General features: G+C 36.1%; 1 pseudogene; it reads left to right on the forward strand.

Annotated features, from left to right (window-relative positions):
- Positions 1-14,067: 14,067 nt before the first annotated feature.
- On the forward strand, positions 14,068-15,215 carry LOC109254526 (phosphoglycerate kinase 1-like; annotated as a pseudogene).
- Positions 15,216-26,998: the final 11,783 nt, after the last annotated feature.

Below are 26,998 nucleotides of genomic sequence, written 5' to 3' on the forward strand. Positions count from 1 at the left end.
AACAATCCTAAAATTTGTATGGAACCAAAAAAGACCCAGAATAGCCAAAGCAACCTTCAAAAAGAAAAGCAAAACTGGAGGCATCACAGCTCCAGACTTAAAGTTATATTACAAAGCTGTAGTGATCAAACGCTATGGTACTGGCACAAAAACAGACACATACATAGATCAATAGAACAGAATAGAAAACCCCAGAAATGAACCCACAACTGTATGGCCAATTAATCTTCAACAAACCAGGAAAGAATATCTAATGGGAAAAAGACAATCTCTTCAATAGATGTTGTTGGGAAAACTGGAGAGCTACTTAAAAACTTAAAAAAAAAAAAAAAAGAAAAAGAAAAGAAAAAGAACTTAGTGCCAAAAGCGTAGAAGGAAGGAAACTTGGAGACCTGAAAAGTTAAAAAGATACTTGCTAAATGAAATGTGTTGCAATGTAATGTGAGCACATCTAGTAACTCTAAGACCTTGGTAAAGGCTATAAAATTTATGAACAAAAATTAATATGTTCAAATTTCTTGTGGAAACCAGTGAGAGAACTTGTTTCCAGGTCATAGCTGAGGCAAGCGCAAGGTAGAATCAGTTTGGGCAGACGAGAAGACTGACTTCTCTCTGACATTGGACATTGCTATTTCATAAATATACAATCAGCCGTTAATACATTTTGTGATGAAAAAGTGGGGGGAAAACGTCTTTCACTCCTTTCTTTCTCCTAACCCCTTCCTAGCTGTATTAGGTTAGCATAATGGCTCTTCCACAATATTTTGAAAATATTTAGCTATTTCATGAACTATTTAGAAGCTTAATTGTAGGAACAATTAGCTGCCGAAAGGAGCGTTTCAAAAATGTTTTATTTTATCTAAATTCTGAATATTTACAAAGTTAAGAAAAATACATGTAACAAAATAAACATGATCCATATTTTCCATTGCTCTGGAGATCTCATGCTATTTGCTTTCTTTCTTTACCTCATTTCTCCTTCTTCTCCTTTTTTGCTCCTTTCTGCCTCTGAACTTACAACTTTATTGATTTTATTAAAATTATACCTGCAGAGTGTAAACAGTTAAATAATTAAACAATGATACAGTGATTGCAAGATCAAAATAAAAATGACAATAAATTACATTATAAACTCTACCCACCACTGAGAACATTAGGTGATTATCATTTAATATTTTACCTGTAGAAAGGTAAATAGATATTAAGCAGGCATACAATTACTGTTGTTTTTAATTTAGGAGCACTAATTTTAAAGTTAATAGCAGATAAGAACCTCTCTTAAAATTGAGTAAATAAATTAATTCCAAAGAATTTGTTTTTCATTACCGGAAATATTTCACAAATGATCCATTAGATTTAAAAAAGAGATTATAGGAGCAACTGGGTGGCTCAGTCAGTTCAGTGTTTGACTCTATTTCAGCTCCGGTCATGATCTCAGGGTCGTACGATGAAGTCCAGTGTTGGGCTGTGCTGAGAATGGAGCCTGCTTAAGAATCTCTCTCTCTCTCTCTCTCTCTCTCACTCTCACTCTCACTCTCATTTTCTCCCCCCTTCCCAGCCACTCTCCCCCTGTTGTGTGCTATCCTTCTCTCTAAAATAAAAGAAGAGAGAGAGGGAGAGATTATAAAATGCATTAGTAGTTGGATTCTATTCTTTACCTTGTATTTCCCTATCATGAACAATAAAGACTTAGGTATTCCCACAGGTCTCTTTTTCACCCACAACTGTTTTTGTTTTTGTTGTAAATAACTGAATGATGTTTACAGTGCAGATAATATTCTTGGTTTATATTTGCTTTCGGTCAACATTTGTAGATGTCGCTTTTTTATCTTCTGGCATCCAGTCCTGCCACAGATGTGATAGCCAGCTTGCCTGATATTTCTCCATTATAATTTAGTTTGTTTTCCTCTCTCAGTGCTTAAAGAATTCTTTCCTTTTCTTTCTTTCTTTCTTTCTTTCTTTCTTTCTTTCTTTCTTTCTTTCTTTCTTTTCTTCTTCTTCTTCTTCTTCTTCTTCTTCTTCTTCTTCTTGTAATCTTTGGGATGCTAACTAAGCTATTTCTAAGTGTGAAGTATCTGCATCAACTTTCTCTGAAATATCATGGGTTATTAAGTTTGTAGTTTTTCTTCATTGAAAGAAAAAAAGAATTCTTCCATATTTCTATCTCCTTTGCTGACTTCTTTAGTTTCCTATTAAGTAATGTCACTGTAATTCAAGCCCTTTTGACTTTTTCATTTGTGTTCACTTTGCTTACCTTAACGGTTCCTTTTATGTCAACAATCCAGTTTTTTGTATGGCTTCTATTTGGCTCCTTCCTATTTTTTTAATTTATTGATTAGCTCTGCTATGATGACACCATTTTACCTTTCAGTGTTTGCTTGGGGGGGTCTGAGAATATGATTTTAATCTCATACTGTCATTTTATTGTTGTTGTATATGCTCTTTTATTAAATTTGTGTTCTTATTAATTTGTCCTCTTTTTGTGAAGCACTTGTGAGGAACTTCATTCTGTTTGTTGAGATTTTAATTTTTGCTCTATCAGGTTACTTACTTTCCTACTATGTCATACTTACCCTCTGTTTTTATTTCTCTATCCTTCCTTCCCTCCCTCCGTTCTTTTTTTTCTTTCTTGCTCTCTCTCGCTCTCTCGTAGTGTATTTGCTTTCTTGCCATGTTTCTTTCATATTGTTTATGCTTAGGATATTCTGTCCATAAATTCTTTTGCTCGTAGTTAGAGTGAATGGATCTTGACTCCTCTCCTCTAGTATCTAGTTTATATTCCCCTCCAAGCTGGAGATGAAAGTTGGAGATTGTGTTATCTTAACCATGTTTCTGCAGATTGAGATGGAGCGGTAGGATAAGGGATGTGAAGGTGAGGGGAGTCAGGAGAACTCAGTGGAGAATTTTTAGTGTTTGTTTTTTAATTTATTTTGATAGAGACTGTGAGCAGGGGAGGGGCAGAGAGAGAGGAAGAGAGAGAATCCCTAGGAGGCTCCATGCTCAGTCCGGAGCCCGATGCAGGTCTCAGTCCCACTACCATGAGATCATGACCTACATGGAAATCAAGAGTCAGAAGACTGAGCCATCCAGGTGCCCTGAGAAGATTTGGGCTGAAGTCCTGAAGCACATCTCCATCTATCTAATTGGATGTTTTTCTCATGGCGGGACTACCCTTGGGTTTGGACCTTTTTCTCATCTGATATGTACCCCTGGAGTCTTTAACTGATTGAATCATTCTCTTTGTTTTCTTCCTCATGTCCACCATTAGATTCATTACTCCTCAGGACAGAAAGAACAAATGGCTGTCCACTCACTTGCTTCATTCCAGATTTTGGAAAGAATTTATAGTGAATAGTCATGGGATTTTGTTTACTCATTAGTAAAGGGGCTAAAGCATGAGAGCAGTGTTAGGAATCAAGTGGCCTTTGTCCTGTCACCAATATTATCTGCTAAAGAGCCTTCTGTGTTTTTCCCCCTTGTCTACAAGTTGTTCAAGCATATTCTGCTAGGTTATCCCCTTTTTCTTGTTTGTATTTTTGTTTTGCTGCTATTTTTTTTTGAGAGGGTGGTAGTTCATTTTTTGTGTGCATATTAGAGAATGGTAATTCTGTGTAGCCCTTTTTTTTAATACTCATCACTTACATATAACACCCAGTGCTCATCCAAGTAAGTGTCCTCCTTAATGTGTCTTGCCCATTTAGCCCATCCCCCCACCGAACACCCCCCCAGCAACCCTCAATTTGTTCTCTGTACTTAACAGTCACTTATGGTTTATCTCCCTCTCTGTTTTTATATTATTTTTGCTTCACTTCCCCTATCAGAACCTAGAACTACTTAAAACATTTGTGAAAAATATAGGTTAATTTCTTTTTAAATTTTTTTTAACGTTTATTTATTTTTGAGACAGAGAGAGACAGAGCATGAACAGGTGAGGAGCAGAGACAGAGGGAGACACAGAATCTGAAACAGGCTCCAGGCTCTGAGCTGTCAGCACAGAGCCCGACGCGGGGCTCGAACTCATGGTCCGTGAGATCATGACCTGAGCCGAAGTCAGACGCTTAACCGACCAAGCCACCCAGGCGCCCCTCTTTTTTTTATTTAAAAAAGTAATACAGCCGTTTTCATCTTTTTCCTTTGATTTCTGATAGTAATTTTCAGAAAAATGAAAGAAACCATAAAATTGCAGGTGAAAACTTGAATGAAGTGGAAATAATAAAAATAATTATTCCAACATACAAATACTTCATTCTCACTTGTCCAATTTTATTTATTTTATTTACTATTTTATTATAAAAGACAATTTAAAGTCTGTTTTTATATTACAGGGTGTCTTTTTTATTAAAAATCTTTAATGTTTATTTGTTTTTGTGAGAGAGAGAGAGTACAAGAGAGGAAGGGGCAGACAGAGAAGGAGACACAGGATCTGAAGCAGGCTCCAGGCTCTGAGCTGTCAGCACGGAGCTTGACATGGGGCTCCAACTCACAAGCCGTGAGATCATGACCTGAGCCAAAGTTGGACACCTAACTGATTGTGCCATCCAGACGCCCCACATGGTGTCTTTTTTTTTAATTTTTATTTATTTATTTTGAGAGAGACAGAGTGTGAATGGGGGAGAGGCAGAAAAAGAGGGGGAGAGGGAGAATCCCAAGCAGGCTCCCCACGGTCAGTGCACAGAGTCCTATGCAGGGCTCAAACTCACAAACCATGAGATTATGACCTGAGCTGAAATCAAGAGTCAAACACTTAGCCAGCTGAGCCACCCAGGAACCCCTGTGTTACATGGTGTCTTGGTTTGATTTCCCCTAGAGCCAGAACTTGAGATAATTATTTGAGTGTAGGTAGCTTCTTTGGGAAGTAACAGAAATATTAAGGACATTAATCATCTGAATTATGGTCCTAGAGGGAGAATTAAGAAAATAGAGAAGAGAGAATCGTCAAAGTAATTTCACAAGAAAAATCTCCCAGAGAGGAAGGGAGTTAGGTCTTTAAAATGAAAGGGTTCATTGATAAATATGGAAAGAGCTATACATAGTCACATGTGATATCTTTAATGACAAGAATATCCTACAACTTAAGTTTAAAATACCAAAAGACAAGATAGGATCTGTACAAAGTAAAGGAGATAGGAATCAGAATATGAAATGAGAAAAGTTAATGAAGCAATGCCTTTAAAGTTCTGAGAAAAAAAAATTATATCGAATCTAGAATTCTATAATCATCTAAAATATCAGTCAATTGAGAACGTTTAAAATATTCAAGACTCTTAATATTTACCGTTTGTCAGCATAGGGTTTGCTTGAAATATACTAGCAAAATAAGAAAGAAAAGCAAAGGAACAAAGCTCTTGAGATCCACAAAGTATGGATGTGACTTAGGAGAGCTGAGAAGTTGTGGGTTAATAGCTTTTGACCAAGTGACTCTCATCTTAAATTGGAACAGATTAGAGCACTTTGGAATTTGTGTATTTGCAGGAAAAGACCTTATATATGATATTTTTATCAATATTTGTGTGATAAACTGGAGCTATGGCAAAGCTTGTAGTTGTTTTGTTTTTTGGTCAGGAAGAAAAAGGAAAGGCAATTACAATGGCCAGGCAAAATCAAATTTTGTGTAAAAAAGTCATGATTTAAGCAAATATGAAGCAAACTGATAGATGGCATGGTTTGGAGTAAAGGAGTATAAGAAAAGCAGTTCTGTTTACCTAGGAATATTATTCTCAGAGGTAGTTGGGGATCATAACATTGTAGCAGTAAAGTAGAAAGTTCTTTATCTGTAAAATCCTTAAATGAACTGAACACATTCATAATAATGTTTTTACACCTTATTGTTTTTCAGCTTTATTAATAAATCTATACAAAAGCTCAGGTAAGATTATGAACATAGGATGTAATGTTAGTTTTAACCTTAAAAATATTCATATCCTTGAGAAAAGGTAGAAGGTGAAAAGTAGGGGGAGAACATGGATTAGAGGGCTTACCTCAACGAGCTGCCATGTTAATAACTAGGGGTGATGGCACAAAAAAATAGAGCTGTAAAAACATTGTTCAAAGTTACAAAAGAATAAAAATAACAACGATGATATAAATTGTGGAATTGGGAGGATGATTGCTCATCATTATACATTTGTATGCATTCTTTAATTTTTATTTTAGGCCTATATTCCAATAAATATAGTAATTGTACAATAGTGAAGAAGCAATAGTTTGCTTTTTATGTTACTTTATCTCTTATGTGATACTTTATTCAAAAGCAGTATTTTTTCTGGGCATAATTATTTCATAGATGGAGGATGGTTCCATTTCTAATTGCTTGGAATTTTTAATCCCTTCCATTATCAAAAAAGAAAATAAAGGAAAGATGACAGACAAAAATCAAGGCAGACTTAAACTTTAAAACTAATTCTGAAAATAATTTAATAGCCTGAGGAAGTGGTTGAATAAACTTATAACCAATGTGAATTCTGAGGCTCTCAGTAAATCTGTTAATTATTACACAATCAATTGTGAAATATTTAACTTATTTCAAAGAAACATTTCAACAATTACTGTAATTACCAATGGTTTTCACTCTGTGGTTACAAGTGTCATTTCTTTGTTGCTGTTTTATCTATGATCTCTTTTCATAGGTACTTTGCGGATTCTTTTGACTCTTAAAAATAGATTATTTGAAAAATCTACACCTCTTGATATACAAAATCAATTATAGTTGTATTATGACTGAGCGTTTTCCATATCTGTATGAAATTTATAAGGTTATTCAGATAGGGTTATCAAATGCACTCAACATTCAGGCACAAATATATCATGTGAAAAACTCTGCAGGAATCTAACATACTGTGTTTTATTTCAGCATGCTGTCATCAGGTACTATGTGACATAGTTTGAGCTCTGCAGCTTAAAAAAGATATGGGAAAACTGGAGAGTCAATGAAAGAATTAAAAGATTGACAAGATAATGGCTGGATATAGAAATTGGGATTTAGTTTGGCAAAAATTGTTTTCTGAGAAATAACTAGTCACCTGTGCCGTTTTCACTGGGTGCCCTTGTACAAATCACACTGGGGGCGGGGGTATAGTTTCTCCATCCTTAAAAGTGAAGGATGATTTTAGAAGATTTTTTAAGATCTCTTAAGCTTCTGAATTGTATAATTTTAGGAAAGATTTGCACAGAAAAGGTATTGTCTTAAAATAGTTTAAATTGAAGCAAGAGAAAGGCTACATATTGCAGAAAAAAGAACGTTAACTCATTTATATTCTTCTGCAACAACCTCTTTCTCCATGTTTTATTTTTTTTTAACAATAGGAAGCTCATTTGTGTGGAAAAAAATCTTTGTCTGCTTATGTGTTGGGAGAGAATAAAGTAAGTCCATTTTAAACAAATACTGTCTAGTCTTAGAAATCTCAGTTTTGAAAAATACCAAAACCAGCTATACCTTTAGCCATAGTACCATTTACTCTAACTAGATGAGATCCACAGAGCATCTCGTGGTCTTAAGTATTGTTCACAGACCCTCCCACCTTCACAGGATCTTTATATATTCTGTTGCCTCAATTTGGACCATTTTCCCATCCTTTTAAGCACCCTCATCCTCAGAATTTCAGTTGAAGCATCATTTCACTCAAGGGCATTCCTTGGCTCTCATTACATCAAATCGCGTTGTTATGAACACATTCAGCACCAAAATATCTCCCCTACTTTGTACATGCCAGAATTGGAATTTTCTTATCACTTGTGTACACCCTGGATATGTTCTCTTTCTCTAACACTGTGAGGGCAGGGGCCAATTAGGATCTGATCACAGTGTGTCCCCCATGTTCGGACACAAGCCCTGGCATGAAGAAGGTAGGAGACACACATATGTTGAATGAAGAAATGGATGTTTTCAAACTGTATCCACACTCTTGCAGGTCCTGGTTCTTTTTTCAATATCATTATTTTCTAGGTCTCTAATTTTGAGGATTGATCATCTTTTATAAACTCATAATTTCTTCTTTCACTCTCACATGTAGGTAATTTTTATTAATATCCTGGAAATAAATTTTTAAGACAGAGAGGGTTGAAACACAGTGTCATGTTATATTACCAAATGTTAACAAGTCATGGGTTCTAGTTTAATATCTGATTTTGTCCCTTATTCCTTGCTTTGTAAAATATGAGTAATAATATTTACATTGTCTGCTAGGCTGGATAGTTTTATATATAGAAAATGAAATATTTCCTGATTTTGTTGTTTTCCTGCTATCTGTTAAACTGTGTACATCTATTTAAATACAGTCAGAAGAAAATAATCAACAGTAGGAACAGTTATATATTATTGGAGCTCTTTCAGTTGTAAGTAATGCAAACAAAATTCAAGTAGGCTTAAGAAAAAAGGGACTGTATTAGCTTACACAAACAAAAAAGTTCAAAAGAGATTCAGGTATGACTGAATTCAAAGGCTTAGATGTCATGAGCTCTAAGGCTTTAGCTTTATTCTGCTTTTGCTTGTGTTAGCTTTAGTTTCAGGAAGGACTACCACATATGGTGGCCAAGATGGCAATACATAAAAACTTTTCCTACCAGATTAACATCCCCAGCTAGGAAAAAAAAATCCTTTTTTATTGCTGCCTCCAATGCTCCATCCTTCATTGGCCTGTCATTATGCATGTACTATCCCTGGACCAATCGTTTTAGGATTTGATTATTTAGGCCTGAATAAGCACCTTATTTTTTTTTTTTAAGTAAAGGGTAAGGTAAGTCATATCCACACTTACACTGCATTTGGAGAATGAGGATTTGGAAGTTCCCAAAGGGAAATATTATGTTCTTTAGGAGGACTAAATACTAGGAAGGCAACATAAAGCATGATTCCTGAAATGCTTATCTTGATATTTAGGATTACCTCTAATATGCTATCCAATTTTTGCTTCTTTATATCTTTCACTAATTCTACAATGATCACATACTGTGTGGGCAATAACAAAAACATAAATGAGATACTATATACAATAGGGTACTCTCAACCCTAGCTCTGTAATGAAAGGGATTATTAAGAATGACTGGAATTTTTTTTTTCAAACAGTAGAAATAGGATAAGCAAAAGCTCAACCAAAAACACTTTTTATCCTCAGCATTTTAGAGTCAGAGAGAGAGAGAGGGGAAGTGTATGTTTTAATGTGCTTGACCTAAAGAAAGCGAGATTTTTTTGTTCAGCATAAATTTGTCATTGCTTCTAAAAGAAGATTTGGTCTGTTTGCCGCAAATGCCAGTGAATAACTATGGCTCCTTACAATAATTCAGCACCTACTTCTCTCCACACTTTATGGCTTAGGAGAACATTGCCTCATTTGTTTCATTTTCCACTTGTGTTCTATTTATTTTAATCTTTGGCATTTTAGACTGGTAGTAGACTGATCCCATACAGTATCTTAGAGTTGATGGAGTCTAGATAGAAAGCAGGTCTCAACGCTATCATTTGCCTTTCAACACAGTTCCGTGAATGTGTTTTATTTAGCCAATCATACTGAGAAAAACAATGTAAATGATTATCGTCAGCTGAAAATTCCTCTGATGTGTGTTCTTTCCTCGCCCCCTCAGCCTTCATAGTTTTTTCAAAGGACTCAGCTTTCTAAGGCCTCTGTATATGTTAAACTCCTTTAGGACAAGTTACCTGGGAAACAGACTGGAATCAGAGATTTGCATGCACAGAGTTTGTTGGGGAGGGCCCTTTGGAACACATCTACAAGGGAGTGATGAAATAAGATGATGTAGAGAGATGTGGTGTGATTAGAACAAGGGCTATCAGCTGATTGTGTGGAGAGCTGAGGGGCTGAAAGGTCAGGGTTGTCCCAAGTTGAGACAAGACAGATGGGGTTTTATACCCCAATGTAGACCAGTCATTGAATGTGGGTGACCCGTGGGAAAGGCACATAGTGGATGAGGCAGCTTCCCTTGAATGAGGGCATATCTTGAGTACATCTCACCTGTGATACTTTAGTAGCCAACAAGCCCTGGCAACTGGAGAAATGAGTCGTTCTATTCTAAAAGGAAGCATCTCGGTGACACAACACATTTGACCAATCTCAATCATGAGGGGCAAACATCTCACGTAAGACTTTTTGATATTTGTATCTAGCTATCAAAATCAGCCAGTTGGATTTTTTCAGGACACATTCTCTTACAATTTTCCCAGTCTCTTCATTCATTCCTGGAGATTCAGTTTTTCCTCCGATTTCATTTTCCTTCATCCTGAAGAACTTTCCTAATTTTCTTTCTTGTAGTTTGGATTGACTGGCAATAGACTGTCTTCATTTTTCCTTGATGTGAGATATTTTCCTTGATGCTTTCATTTATCTTTTATTTTTGAAAATATTTTAGTTGGATATATAATCTGTGTTGAAAGTTATTTTTTGTTTTTCATGTCAGTACTTTACCAATGTCATTATACTAAATGTTCTTGGTAATTTTTGATGAGAAATCCGTAGTATTTAAATTATCACCCTTTTCCGTGTAATGTGTTTAGTTTTGTTTGAAATACCTTTGTATTTTGCAGTTTACTTACTATGTATCTATGCATGATTTTCTTAGAATTTATCCTGTAGTATTTACTGAGATTCCAGATGCTATAAGTTTATGTTTTCCATCAAATTTAGGATATTTCCAAATGTTGTTTTTAAAAATCTATTTGTGCCCTAATCTTTTTATCTTCTTCTTCTGGAAATCCAATGCCACTCACTTTAGATATTTTATCATTGTTTCACATGTGCCTAAGTCTTGTTTAATTTTTTAATCAATATTATTTTTTCTGTTTTCTTGAGTTTGAGTAGTTTTTATTGATCTATCTTTGAGTTTGTAGACACCTTCCTCTGTTATATATCTTCTGTTATTGAACCCATCCAGTAAACTTTATTTTAGGATATTGTACTTTTAAGATTTAAAACTTCATTTAGTTGGTTTTTTTTATATTTTTTGTGTCTATGCTGGTATTTTCTATCTCTGTATTCATTCTATATGTATTTGTTATAAAAGTTATAACAGTAGTAGTTATAATAGTTACTGTAAAGTCCTTGTCATGATAATTTCAAAATCTGGGTCATCTTGGATTTCATACCTGTTGTCTTTTTTCTTAAAAGTGAATTAATTATCAGTTAATTTTGGGTTTTATCCTAGTCACTGTTGATGTTATGTTTTACAGATTCTCTGGCTACTGTAGTCCTCATGGGGATGTAGATGGCTTTGTCGTAGGAGGGAATCAGTCCAGTTATGTTCAGACTATAAGATCTGTCTCATCTTTTATGGGTAATGGTTTAAATTTCAGCTCATTTTTTTCAGCCTTTGCTATGCTGGTTTGGGTATACATTGTGCATATATATTTCATGGGTAAATCCAGGCATTAAGTAATCATAGCATCCTGTTTTATTCCCAGTAAGTTACACTTATGGGTCACACCTGCCTTGTCATCAAGCAATGTCCATAATTACCAGTTAAAAATTGACATATCCCAACTAAAGATTCCAGATGTAAATTAACTGAATCTCAATAAGGAAAACCTTGCCTATTCTAAATTTATCAGAGAGAATGATATTTTAATATATATTTTTAAAGCTGGTTCAGTAACTTGTAAAAATCTACTTTTAAAGAGAGATAAAATATTTTTCTAGCAATGACTATCTAGGACATTTAAGAACAGCCTTTTTGCTGAGAACAGCTAAGTAATTTAGGAAAATATGTTTTTAAATATCTATTTTAAGACCCCAAAACACTACCAATGCATTCAGAACTGAAAGAACCAAGAACCCAAAAGGAGGAACACCAAGGAACTTTATTTCAGTGTCTGGAACCACCTTTTCCATTAAAAATAATGATAAATGGTAAAAAATTTATCATTGGTGAGAGGATAAGGCACTGAGCAAAACATTGACACTTTCACATACTGGAGAAAACGTGGAGTTAACAGTTCTTGTAAGTACCCAAGTTTTCTGTGGATATCTAAAGTTGTTACATTTTATATGTAACAGGAAATGGGAACTAGACCAGTTCTCATAACTGAAGCCCAGTTTAAAATCGTCTCAATTCCTGGGGCACCTGGGTGGCTCAGTTGGTTAAACTCAGGTCATAATCTCATGGCACATGAGTTCAAGACCTGGGTCAGGCATCTGGCTTTGCACTGACATTTTTGGAGCCTGGAACCTGCTTTGGATTCTTTGTCTCCCTTTCTCTCTGCCCCTCCCCTGCCTTCTCTCTCTCCCTCTCTCTTTCAAAAATAAATAAAATAAGATAAAATAAAATAAAATAAAATAAAATAAAATAAAATAATCTGAATTCCTAACTGGATTATGGTGATGCACCCAGCTGCTTGATGATAACAGAAATAATTCCTCTCTGAAAAAAAGATGGCAATGGCATTAGCTAAATCTTTGAATGATTGATATAAATTTCCTATTTATTGATATATAATGTTGGCAAACAATAAAAAGTAATCAGGCACAAAAAATTAAGAATTGGCTAAAAAACAAGAGAAAAAGCAGGCAATTAAGATTTATCAAGAGAATAACCACATATTACAGGGATAGTACATAACTTTTAAGTTAGTTAATATATTCAGAAATTGACAAAATGGAATATTTTGACAGAGAATAGGAAAATTTGACAATGGGGAATTCTATTACTTAAAATAACAAGTTAAGATGTTAGTAGTTGAGGGGCACCTGCGTGGCTCAGTTGGTTAAGTGTCAAACTTTAGCTCAGGACACGATATCATGGTTCATGGGTTCGAGCTCAGAACCTGGAACCTACTTTGGATTCTGTGTCTCCCTCTCTCTCTGTCCCTCCCCTACTTGCACTCGGTCTCTCTCTGTCTCTCAAAAATAAATAAATGTTAAATTTTTTTTTAAACAGAAAAGACTCCTGTAGTTGAGAGGTTATTAAACTGAGTAATTGAGTTTAATCATCCGATTTAGTGTAGCTGAAGAAAGAATAAGTGAGTTAGAAGATAGATCAGAGAAAATGTCCAAACTGAAGCAAGGAGCTCCAAAAATATGGAGAATGTAATAGACAATTAAAATATGGTATAAACATCTAACAAATATTCAATTGAAGTCTTAGAATTAGAGAAGAGTTAATTAGGAAGAAGCAATCATTGCAAAGATTGTGACTGAGAATTATTAAAAACTAATTAGAGAATTCAAGGCTGAGATTTGAGAAGTTCTGTAAAACTCGTAGAATCAAAATAAATATACTGAGGTATGTTATAGTAAAATTATTGAAAACAAAAGATAAATAATAAATCTTAAAAGCAATCAGAGGTCTACAGATTCATTCAATCCTAGTCAAAATCTCAGAAGGTTTTTTTGAGGGAAACTTATGAATTGTTCTAAAATTAAAGTGGAATTAACAAAGGGAGTTTTAAAATGAACAAAATGGAAAAACATTCTTTTAAATTCATAATTCTTTTAAAACTGCAGTAAAGCTACATTAAGACTATATTACGGGTATAAGGAATGACAAATCAGTAGAACCAAACAGAGTCTAAATATAGATGTAGATACAGATATAAATTATATAGTCAACTTATTTTCAGCCAAGGTGCTAACTTAAAACCATTCAAAAGAAGTCTCTTTAAACAGATAGTGCTGGATCAATTCTATATGACACTCCACACACCAACGTTAAACTAATTCAAGATGTATCAAAGGCTTAAATATAAAATCTACCACCATAAATCTTCTAGAGGAAAAGATAGGAAATTGTCTTTGTCACCTTGAGTAGGCAAAGATTTATTAAACAAAAAAACCCACCAGTCATTATAAAAATTGATAATTTGAGCTATATCAATATTAAAGAGAAAACTTCTATCAAAAGAAATCATTAAGAAAATGAATATAGAAGCCACACACTACAAATATTTATATGCATAAATCTGACAAATGGCTTTTATCTAAAATATATAAAGAATTCCACAAATCAATCTTATGAAGACAAATAATCCAATAAAAAGGGTAAAACTTTTGAAAAAACACTTTGCAAAAGATGATATAAGAATGACAGTGTTGTTTAAGCTCTCAACCTTGCTGCTGTTGTATTGCCAAGATGTTGCTTTCTAACAAGCAGACTCTGGACAAGCTGGACATGGAGGGGAAGTGGGTCATCATGAGAATGGACTTCAACGTACCTGTGAAGAACAATCAGATAACAAACAACCAGAGAATCAAGGGTGCCATCTCAAGCATCAAATTCTGCTTGGACAATGGAGCCAAGTCACTTGTTCTTATGAGCCATCTGGGCTGGTCTGATGGTTTGTCCATGCCTGACAAATACTCTTTGGAGCCAGTTGCTATAGAATTCAAATCTCTGCTGAGCTGAGATTTTGTTCTTGAAGGACTGTATGAGCCTGGAAATGGAGAAAGCTTGTGCTGATCCTTCTTCTGGGTCTGTCATCTTGCTGCAGAACCTTCCCTTTCATGTGAAGGAATAAGGGAAGGCAAAAGATATTTCTGGGAACAAGGCTAAAGCTGAGCCAGCCAAAATAGAAGCCTTCTGAGTTTCACTTTCCAAGCTAGGGGATGTCTATGTCAATGATGCTTTTGGCACTGGTCACCAAGCCCACAGTTGAATGGTGGGATTTAGTCTGCCACAGAATGCTGGAAATTTCTTGATGAAGAAGAAACTGAACTACTTTACCAAGGCCTTGGAGAGCCCAGCAACCCTTCCCTGCCATCCTGGGTGGACCTAAAGTTACAGACAAGACCCAATGGATCAATAATATGGTGAACAAAGTCAAGGAGATGTTTATTGGTGTTGGAATGGCTTTTACCTTCCTTAAGGTGCTCAACGACATGGACAATGGCACGTTTCTACTTTGATGATGAGGGAGCCAAGATCATCAAAGACCTGATGTCCAAAGCTGGGAAGAACAGTGTGAAGATTACCTTGCATGTTGGCTTTGTCACTGCTGACAAGTTTGATGAGAATGCTAGGACTAGCCAAGCACGGTGACCTCTGGCATACTTGCTGGCTGAATGGGCTTGGAAGGTGGTCCTGAGAGGCAGTTGCTGGGGCTAAGCAGATTGTGTGCAGTGGACCTCTGGGTGTATTCGAATGGGAAGCTTTTGCCCAAGGAATCAAAGCCCTCATGGACAAAGTGTTGAAAGCCACTTCCAGGGGCTGCATCACCATTGTAGAGACTCTGCCACTTGCTGTGCCAAATGGACACAGAGGATAAAGTCAGCCATGTTTAGTACTTTTCTGGCTATTGATTCCTGTGTGCAGCCCCTAAGTCAACTTAGCAGTTACTGTGTCTCCCTTCGGCAGTAACTAAAATCTTTCCCATGTCAGGATTCACCTAGTGGCAGAAAGATGCAGTGTCGAAAACTCTTAAACGGTTGCACAGCATCTCAGCTGCTCTTTTACCACACCCTGGTCTTGCCTGCATGCTTCAATAACCCCTTGAATTTCTTAGTGACTAAAGCATTGTACATTCTAGAGGGCATATGTTTATATTGTGCCTGTTAAAAGAAAATGAGTTGTGTTAGCTTCTCTTTTTGAAGTAGCTTATTATGATTAGTTTTGTCATTGTTTCATTATTCAGTATCGAAATAAGATGAAATCCCAGTTATAGGTAGTGAGGGAGACAAAGTTGTTAATGTATTAAATAAATAATAAATGTTTTTCAAAGATGACCAATAAGCACAAAAAAAAGGCTGTATACTAATCATCAGAGAAATACTAGTGAAAACCACAATGATATATCAGCTGTAATTCAATTTAAAAAATTAAGAAAAAACACAATTACAAACCATTTTACACCTGTTAGAATGGAAAACAGTTAAGAGCAATAAGAATACTTGTTGGTAAGTATGTAGAACAATTAACTTTCATAAATGCTGATGGGAATATAAAATTATACAAATACATGTTTTGCAGTTTCTTATACAGTTAAACAGATATTTTATCCCACAACCCAGGAACTCCATTTTAGGCATTTACACAAGATAAATAAAAACACATGTCCAATAAAAATATTTATAAAATTGTTTTTTACAGCCTCATCAAATAGCCCCTAATTTGAAACAACTCAGATGCTCATGCACGGGAGAATGGAATAAACACCTTGTAGTATACTCATACAGTGGACTATTTCTTGACAATAAAAAGGAAATGGACAGTACTGATACAATCCATGTCATAATGAATCTTATAGATGCAGTGTTAAACACACAATTTTGAACAAAAGAAACCATACATAAATGATTATATTCTGTAGGATTTCATTTATTTGAAATCCAAGAAGAGGACTACTGTGATAGAAATTAGAACAGTAATACTTTAGGTGGGGGAGCATGGGATTGAATGGAAAAGGCAAGAGAGTGATTTTGGGGTGATAGAAATGTATTTAGGGTATTTCACTTTGGAGAGTAGTACCCAATTCTGGATAGTAGTTATATGGGTGAATAAACTTATCAAAGCCCATCAAACTGAACATTTGATACCTGTATATTTTATTGCATGTATATTATATGTTAGTAAAAAAAAGGAACCTAATGAGATGTCATTAATGTAAAAATGGCTAAAATTAAGAAAAAAACAAATAAACATGGTCATCTTAAATACTGAGGGAGTTATGGACCCATGGGAACAGCCAAGCAGTGCAAGTAGTGAGGTAAATTGGTACAACTAGTCTGGAAACTTAAAGGGAAAGGTGCACAAAGCTTTGGCCCAGAAATTCCACTCCTGGATATATTAAAAAAAGAAGAGTGGAAAAGGCTGGTCAAGGCAGTTTATAACAGTATTACTTTAATATTAAAATTTGTATGGTATATACCCATCCAGCAGTGAAAACTACATTGTATGTAACAATAGGCAAAAAAAAATCTCAAAACCATTATATTTTGTAAATTAAATTCAAAAAGAAAGAACACATACCGTGTGAGTCTATGTATATAAGTGTCAAAAATAATTGTAAATTGCTCTGCATTTTTCTGTTTGCATGTTTTATTTCAGTTTTAGCAAGTGAATTATGAACGTCAGAAGGGAGAGCCTAGGCTGTGATGTGGGTTTGGAGTAAAGAGGAGGAGGAGAGATCAACAAGAAGCAATGATTTTACGTTTAGTCTCCATTTCCACTAACAGAAAAAAAACACAAGTATCTCTTTCATACCTTTGTTCAGTTTTGTTCTTCATTGATTTTTACTGTATTCATACCAGAATAAAGTCAGAAATCTTAAGGCCGTTGAAATATTTTTTGTTCTTCTCTCCCATCTGCACTCTGAAATACCCTTTTTACAGTTCACCAGTGTCATATTACCTTATTATCTTGCTGAATATTTTATGCATAGGCACTTCTTTCTATATTTGCTTTCACCACTTTTTGGGTTTTCCATTGACTCCTAAATGCTAGCTTTCTGGTGAGGCTAATACTTTTTGCCAAGTCCGTTAGACCCTTTCAGCTTTTAGAAAAGTATGCTGACCTTTAATGATTGCACTGCTGAGTAGCATGATTAACGTATATATTTTTGAAACTGGGACATAAACAGACCGTAAAAGAAGTAATAATTTAAGTAGATTATTAATCTGTTTTATTTATGCATATTATTTCCTCATAAAAAACACTATAGCCTCAAATTATTGTTGAAACCCAATTTTATTCTCTGGCATCATCTAGTAATTCCAGTGTGAATAATTGCCTTGTAATAAACAAATTACCTGATTAAGAGGATGGAATAATTAGATATATACATGATTCCATGCATTTTTCTCCTCTAACTCCAGTATTTCAACAATGCCAATAATACAGCTTTCTGAAAAGTCAAAGCTTTTCCTTTTATAAGATACTTTGATAGATACATTCTGTTTGGGGAAAATAATTTCAGTCTTAAATATGTGCCTTTACAGACAAATGCAAATGTGATCAACAAACAAATGTAAAATTTGTTTATAGAAAATAAAGCAGCTATAATTTAATTAGTACCTTCCATAGTATGGTGCTAAATAGACAGTTTTCATGTATTATTTTAAATTGAGTGTAATATTCCAGTATAAATCTCTATATTATCTCCATATTCTATTCCCTTTTGCAGATGAGGAGACAGTAGCAGGGAGATAAAATGACTTGAACAAAACACACATGACTGTTAAGATTCCCACCGTTGCTGTTCATAGCTTTTCATAGATGATAATGACTTATTCCAGGGTTTGGCCACCTCAGGACCCACAGGTTCATCTTTAGAGACTGGGGCCATAAGTGGCTCAGTAGTAGCTGCAAAGTTCTGAGCTGGTATCTATGGTAGAGAATTTGTTAATAAGTCAAAAATATGAAATAAATATTAACATATCAAACCCTCTGGCTCATGACAGAGATAATATCAATGGGGATATATTTTTGCTGGGATATTTTAGCTTCAGTCCTACATGAAACTGTAGATCTCCCATTTTGCTAAATCATTCCTAGCCTCAGACATAGTGGTCAAGTACATGAAAAGCTTGTCTTCCATGTCTGCTCACTTCCCTTTTGAAATGCTCCTCCCATCATAGCCCACCACCCTCTCCTTTCAGTGTGCCTGGTCACTCTGCATTCCATTCAGACCTACGGACTCTTCTTCCTCTTCCCTCCTCACATATCAACATTTTCCTGTCAAGTAGCACATGTCTTTAAAATTCTGATATAAACATATCAGAGTTTATTATTTTTTGATCACTAAAAAAAAAGTACCTTGTATCTGTGCCTATTCTACACGTGACATCTCTAAGCAGCTTACACAAAAAGTGAATTAGGTAACTCAAGCAACACCAGTTCTTTCTTTAGAAAGCACTTCACTCTTGGACTCAAATGATGGTATTTGGGATTCATCTTTCCAGTCTCCTAGCTCTGCTGTCTGTGCTGACTTCATTGTCAGACAGAGTCTGCCTTTCTGGAGCCAGTATGCCTATCTTTCCAGGCTTACCTGGGAGCAGCTGGGCATTTTCAGTGGAAGGAGGATACATCTTTTCTAGGAGTTGTAGAGAAAAAGACCTGGGGACCTTGACTCCAACTGGTTTGTTAGGCATGTACTGACTCCTGGAACAGATAACCACCTCTTGGTGACAAGGTCTTCACCTTGGATGAATGTTTGATAGGGAAAAAGCATACAGTGAACACACTCAATGTATTTTCAAACAAGCTTTAAGACAGTCATATCAAAATGTATGTAACCATAGAGTTAGTGGAAGGCTTTCCATTTGCATTTCAGGAGTTCAAGTATGTAGAATTGGCATTCCAGAAGGGGAATTTACAGATATGAAGGCTCTTTTGGGAGTATATGGACTCTGGGGCATGGGGGGAGGGGCAACTGCCCCCTTTAAGTGGAACAGCCTGGAGCAGTGAATGAGTTGTCCTTCAGTATGATCTTAACTCAAGAGTTCTGATTTTCTCACTCACATTGCAATCCTATTTTCCTTGTCAACAGTTTTCCTGTGCTGATTTAAAAATATTCTAAGGGTTGTTGTTTGTTTTGCTTCTTGGTAGCCATATGGTCTCTTTACAACCAGAAATGTGTTCTTTCTTTGAGAGGGATATATTCTGTCCTGGCTTGGGGTGAATATTTCTTGTGTGTGTTCACATTCATGTCTTCACTCAAGAATTTGTTGAAAATCTGAAAAATCTAAAGCTTGTGTGGCCACAGTGACACATTATGGTGCACAATGAAACATGACTCGTTTATTTAAATAGCACAAGTGAAATGTATCCAGCATTTCTAATGCCCGACCATTGGAAATATTTCTCAGTGGCATACCCTAATGTCTAATAGGTCACTGGCATGTAACTGCTAGAAATTTGATCAGGGATTCCATGTGCAGTCTAGACTTGAGGATAAAGGATCAAGACAAGAATTTCACATCCAATATACCCTCTTTCCATCCAATCAAATAAGATTAGAGTTACCAGTCTGTGTATAGAAAACCCAAGCCTTAGCCCTAGAATTTAATTCAGAATCAAGGAAAATACAATATGCTCTAATGTTAAGCAAATACCCTCTTTACTAGAAGTGGGTCATCCAGAGCCCAAGCTGCTAAAGAAGAACAGATGAAATGCAATAATTCCAAGTACAGACCAATGAAGGCCAAGTGCCTAGTCAATCTTTCAAAGGACATGTGGGTAAGCAAAGTCCCTCAGTAGCCACATGGTGCTGTGAATACCTATTAAGGGTTGAACATGTCTAATTCATATATGACTGTAGGGTCATCATGATTTAGTGGGAAGGAAACAAGACATGGTTTGTAGAAACCAATGAAAGGGAAACCATTACAGAAGGTTTTAAGGTTTAGAAGGTTTCAAGGAACTTTTAGAAAAGAAAGTTCATGTCATAGCTCCTAAATGACAACATCCCAAAGAGCACAAATGAAAAGATTCCACCTCATTAACTCCTTTTTTAAGGGCAGAATAACACCAGAATTTAAAGGAGTAAAAGCAGGAGAGGACCCTCCAGGCATCCAGGTGAACTCTCAATTGTTCAGAAGCAGCTGGCCTGGTAAGCAGTTCATTACCTCATTTTCAAAGTGTGGTTTGAGGTGTGATATCATGTTCTTTTTATAGCATTAGAAATTCAGTCTGTATTCATAAACTATTAGCTTCCTTCCCTATGATTTAGAAAAGAGGCAAAAAATTGGTGTTTTTGGAGTTTCTCTTTAAAATTCAAGACCTCCGGGGCGCCTGGGTGGCTCAGTCGGTTAAGCGTCCAACTTCAGCTCAGGTCACCATCTCGCGGTCCGTGAGTTGGAGCCCCTCGTCAGGCTCTGGGCTGATGGCTCAGAGCCTGGAGCCTGCTTCCAATTCTGTGTCTTCCTCTCTCTCTGCCCCTCCACCGTTCATGCTCTGTCTCTCTCTGTCCCAAAAATAAATAAACGTTAAAAGAAAAAATTTAAAATTCAAGACCTCCTTGCAACACGTATGCAATTCTAGAACAGGGCTTGCCAACCTTTTTCTTCAAAAGACTGCATAATAAATATTTTCGACCCCTGAGGGCAGAAGGTCCCTCGGAGCAGCTGTTAAACTCTGCCATTGTAGTGCAAAGTCATAGGCAATATGTAAATCAGTGATCATGGCTGTGTTCCAATAAAACTTTATTTACAAAAACAGGTAGCAGGCTGGTTTGACCCATAGGCCACCATTTGTCAACCTTGTTATAGAAAATCATTTAGCTCAGAGTTGTGCCATTGTGCTAACTCAATGACTACCTGTAGAAGTTGGTGGTTATGGGTGATATGAACAGTCAATTTTCAAATGACTGGTTAGTGGTGTCCCAGTATCCTGAGCTGCATGGCTTGAAATAATTCGGAATATCACTAGTAACTGATATAACTAGTATTTCTGAAATGAAAGTTGCAGATGGTTTTCAGAGGTTTACATGTTCTGATTGTTAATAACTCTTTTGTGTGCATTGAATTCTGTTGAATTGAATTCTGATTATGTATATGTGTATATACACACACACACATATATATGTATATACATATGCACATATTTTCTGAAAATTATTTTTCGACCATGTACTTTGGAAGTAAGGTAACTGAATTATTTAAAACAGCATGATACTGATGATGTCACACATCCATTTTGGACATTATTAATAAACCATATTCGATTGTACTCTTGTTCTTACAAAAAAAATCTTTCTTTTTTGAAGCCACACTGTGAAGTTATTTTACTCAAAACTTGCATTTTTTTTTTTACTTTCTGAAAATAAGATATCAAATTTGTTCTCAGAAAAATAGCATATAGCTAAGACTCCTATGATCATGAACTGGGAAATGAGATAAACCCATATTGTATTTTAGCTCTGCCTCCTACGAGTTTTTGGGATTCTGTGCAAGTGACATAAGTTTTTTGAGCTTCTATTTCTTCATCTGTGTGTAAGATGAATTAGGAAATGTGTGTAAAGCATTTGGCACAATTTGGGGCATATAAGGAATGCTCAGTAATTTACAACTACAGGCATACCTCCTTGTATTGTGCTTCACTTTTTTGTGCTTTGTAGATACTGCATTTCTTACACATTGAATGTTTGTGCCAACCCTGCAACAAGCTAGTCTCTTGGCACCATTTTTCCAATAGCATTTGCTCACTCTATGCCTACATGTCATATTATGGTAATTATTTCAATATTTCAAACTTTTACCAATTTTCACTATATTTGTCATCTGTGATAAATGATCTTTGGTGTCACTGTTGTGATTGTTTGGGGCACCATGAACCACCTCTGTATGAAATGGCAAATTGATAAAAATGTTGTATGTGTTCTGACTGCTCCACCAACCAGCTCTTACCCCATCTCTCTCCCTCTCCCTAGGCATCCATATTGTCTGAGACACAACAATATTGAAATTAGGTCAGTTAATAATGCTACAGTGGCCTCTAACTGTTCAGGTGAAAGGAAGAATCACACATCTCTCACTTTAAATCAAAAGGTAGAAATGACTAAGCTTAGTGATGAATGAATGTCGAAAGCTGAGATAGGCCAAAAGCTAGCCAAGTTGTGAATGCAAAGGAAAAGTTCTTGAAAGAAATTTAAAATGTTCATTCCAGGGACACCTGGGTGGCTCAGTCATTTGGGCGTCCAACTTCGGCTCAGGTCATGACCTCATGGTTCATGGATTTGAGCCTTGCATCAGGCTCTATGCTGACAGCTCTGTGCTTCAGATTCTGTGTCTCCCTCTCTGTCTCTGTCCCTCCCCTGTTTGTACTCTCTGTCTCTCTCTCTCTCTCTCTCAAAAGTTAATAAACATTTAAAAATATGTTCACTCCAGTGAACACCCAAATGATAAGAAAGCAAAACAGCCTTTTTGCTGATATGGAGAAAGTTTATGGTTTGGTTAGAAGATCAAACCATCCACAAGGTTGCCTTAAGCCAAAGTTTAATCCAGAGCAAGGCCCTAATTCTCTACAGTTCTCTGAAGGTTGAGAGAGGTGAGGAAGTAACAGGAGAAAAGCTTGACTCTAGGAGAGGTTGGTTCTTGAGGTTGAAAGAAAGAAGTCATCTTTATGACTTTAAAGTACAAGTGAAACAGCAAGTACTGATGTAGAAGCTGAAGCAAGTTCTCTAGAAGATCTAGCTGAGATAATTAATGAAGGTGGCTACACTAAAGAACAGAAGTTCAATGTAGACAAAATAGCCTTCTATTGAAAGAAGATGCCATCTAGGACTTTTGTGGGTAGATAGGACTAGGACTAGAAGATGCCATCTAGGACTTTTGTGGGTAGGAGAAGTCAGTGCCTGGCTTCAAAGTTTCAAAAGACAAGCTGACTCCCTGGTTAGGAGATAATGCAAATGAAGCCAATGCTCATTTACCCGTCTGAAAATCCTAAGGCCCTTAAGAACTATGCAAAGCCTCCTCTGCCTGTGCTCTATAAATGGAACAACAAAGCCTAGATGATAGCACATCTATTTACCAGATGGTTTACTGACTATTTTAAGCGCAGTGTTAAGACCTACTGCTCAGAAAAAAAGATGCCTTTCAAATTATTACTGCTCACTGACAATGCACCTGGCCACCCAAGAGCTCTGATGTATGATGGAATTTATGTTGTTTTCATACCTGCCAACACAGCATCCATTCTGGAACCCATGAGTTGAGAAGTCATTTCAAATTTCAAGTCGTATTATTTAAGAAATACATTTTGTAAGGCTGTAGGTGCCATAGAGAGTGATTTTTCTGATAGATTTGGACAAAGTAAATTGAAAACCTTCTGGAAAGGATTCACCATTCTGGATAGAATTAAGAGCATCAATGATTCATGAGAAGAGGTGTAAATAACAACATGGACAGGAGTTTGGAAGTTGTTTCCAACCCTCATGGATGACTTTGAGGGATTTGGGACTTCAGTGGAGGAAGTAACTGCAGAAGTGGTGGAAATAGCAAGAGCAGTAGAATTAGAAGTGGAGCCTGAAGATGGGATTGAATTGCTCTCATGATAAAATTTTAACCAATGAGGAGTTGCTTCTTATAGATGAGCAAAGGAAATGGTTTCTTGAGAAGGAATCTACCCTTGGTGAAGATGCTGTGAAGCTTGTTGAAATGACAACAAAGAGTATTTCATAGAATGCATAGAATATTACATAAACTTCGCTGATAAAGCAGAGAGGGTTTGAGAGGTTTGACTTCAATTTCAAAAGAAGTTCTACTGTGGGTAAAATGCTATCAAACAGCATTGCATACTACGTAGAAGTTGTGAAAGGGACAGTCAATCAATGCAGCAGAGTTTACTGTAGTCTTGTTATTAGAAATTGCCATAGCCACCCCAACATTCAGCAACCCCCATCCTGATTAGTCAGTGCTATCACATCAAGTAAAGACCTAGCAGCAAGAAGATTATGACTTGCTAAAAAATCAGATGATGGTTAGCATTCTTTAGCAATATTTTTAGTTAGGTTATGCACATTTTTTAACATAATGCTCTTGCTCACTTAATAGAATACAATATAGTGTAAACATTACTTTTATATGCACTGGGAAATCAAAAAAATATTTACCTTGCCTTATTGCCATATTTACTTTATTGCGGTGGTCTAGAACTGAACCCACAGTATTTCCAAGGTATGCCTGTATAATTATATTGTCTTTAGTCAGTTGGGGAAACAACTCACATATCATCATTTTTTTAATTAAACAAATTAATGTTTATTATTTTTGAGAGAGAGAGAAACAGCATGAGTGGGGGCGAGGCAGAGAGAGAGGGAGACACAGAATCCAAAGCAGGCTCCAAGCTCTGAGCTGTCAGCACAGAAGCTGACACGGGTTTCCAGCCCATGAACTGTGAGATCATGACCTGAGCCAAAGTCAGACAGTCAACCGACTGAGCCACCCAGGCGCCCCAGTCACATATTATTTTTCCAGTACTGTTAATATCTTTCTTGGTAAGACTGATGACTACTGTTTTTTGCTTGCCAGCTATCAATTCTCCATTCTTATGGTAAAATCCAGGTAGAATTTTTCTTGTGGTTTCTAGGTAACTAAGAGTGAATCTGCCCTCATCTTTGGTTCAAAGAATAGGCATATGACCTTCTTTGACCATAGGACTGATTTAAATATGGGCACATGACCCCTTTTTTGCCAAGGAGATTTAATTCTGGGGCTTTTATTAGAAAGACAAAGTGAGAGAGTATGTAAGCCTAGAGTTGCTGGCAGAGATATTTGCCTAAAGCCATACACACCCATGAACTTTTTCATCTATGTAAATCAATAAATTTATTGTTGTTTTTGCTTTATGCACTTTGAGATGAGTTTCTGTCACTTGCAACTGAATGAGACCTGGCCAGTACAATTGATTATTTTACATTTCCTAGCAGTGCAGATTTTATCAGCTAAACAATGTCTGAATTTTTTTTTTTCTTTTTAGTAGAACAGCATAATATGGTTGATCTTTTTTTCTATCTTTTTTTGTTCTTCCTTCTTCCCTTCCTCCTTCTCTCCTTCCATCCTTTCCTCTCTCCCCCTTACTCTACCTCTGGTTCTCTTTCTCTCTCCCTCTGTCTCTCTGTCTCTTTCTGGTCTCTCTCTTTTTCTTTGTTTTTTTTTTTTTAATTCTTTTATAGTTTTGACCCTATAGATCAAAATTCAAAGTAATCCCATAGCAAGACTTACATCTGTTATAAAGATCAAACATTTTATTTTTTGTCAGCTGAGATAATGGAGTTCTTGATAAGGCTTTCTTTGAGAACACAAAATCAGAGTGTTAACCCTGGTGGGGGGGGGGGATATTCAAGACCAGCCCCCCCTTTGACAAGAGAACATTTTGTCCTAAGAGATTAAGTGACCTGCCCAAGGTCACAAAATTAGTTATGAAAAAGGATTAGGATTCAGGTTTCCTATCCATACAAGAGTTTCCTTTTGAGTTGCATTTATATGTTTAGTAGGCCATCTTGTCTGTGCTGCATGAATCCAAAGGAGTACGATTTCTCAGATTAAAAACCAGAAACAACCACAGATATATTTGTTTTGTACACACAGTCTAATTATATCCATAAAATAATAGCATATGTTTAAATGCAGGTAGTACTTTAATACAGCTGTCAAGAATTGTTAGCAACATTGTCCATGCTTTGGTTCACTCTCTAGCTGGTGTATTTTACCCATACATTACTTAAAAGTTTACATGGGTTTTCTTTGGATTTGAATTAAAGGGAAATATGAGATGACTTTGGAATAATTACAGAGTGACCTTGAAGTTACTTAATCTCTGTGAGCCTCAGTTTCCTCATTTGTAAAGCATTTCTAATATTTATCACTTTTGCCTAGTAATGTAAGTAAGTATAAATGAGATAATCTGTGAGGTTTGTGGCTCTGGGCTAGTGTCTTAGTCTGCTCAGGTCTAGTATCTGAGTCTGTTAGATCTGGTGTCTTAGTCTGCTCAGGCTACTATCAATGGTGTGTAAAACAACAGAAAATTACTTCTGTCAGTTCTGGAGGCCTAGAAGTCCAAGATCAAGGTGTCGGTAAATTCAGTTGTTGGTGAGAAAGGTATTCCTGGAAAACCGACACTCCATTCTCACCTCGCCTCACTGTGTCCTTACATGGACTTTTCCTCTGTGTTTTCACAGAGACTAAAGTTTGGTCAAGGAGAGAATCTGTCCCTGTTCATGACTTAATCTAAACTTTTTTACTTCCCAAAGGCCCTGTCTGCAAATATCACCATGTTGGAGGTCAGGGCTTCAACGTGTGAACTTTTGGGGGACAACAGAAATTCAGTCCATCGTGATAAGTGTTTATTACACATAAGTGTTGATTTTAAGATTATTATCATGTTGCTGTTACAGCTGTTTTCTAGCTCAAAATTAACCCTCAGCATAGACAAGCTATTTGGAAGTTTTTTGCATCCTCACATATGTGGTAATGCTTTGTTTACAAGTTTGGCATTTTGGTGAGTTTCCTCAGGTATTTTGTCACGGAACAGACGGTGCAATAAAAGTGGAGTGGAGTGCGTGTCTGAAATCGGTAACAACCACAAGTTGATCTATTTATATGATAATAGTACAGTTAAAAATAAATAGGCA

The sequence above is a fragment of the Panthera pardus genome, unplaced genomic scaffold (assembly GCF_024362965.1).
Source record: "Panthera pardus isolate Hobbes unplaced genomic scaffold, ASM2436296v1 HiC_scaffold_8, whole genome shotgun sequence".
NCBI lineage: Eukaryota > Metazoa > Chordata > Mammalia > Carnivora > Felidae > Panthera > Panthera pardus.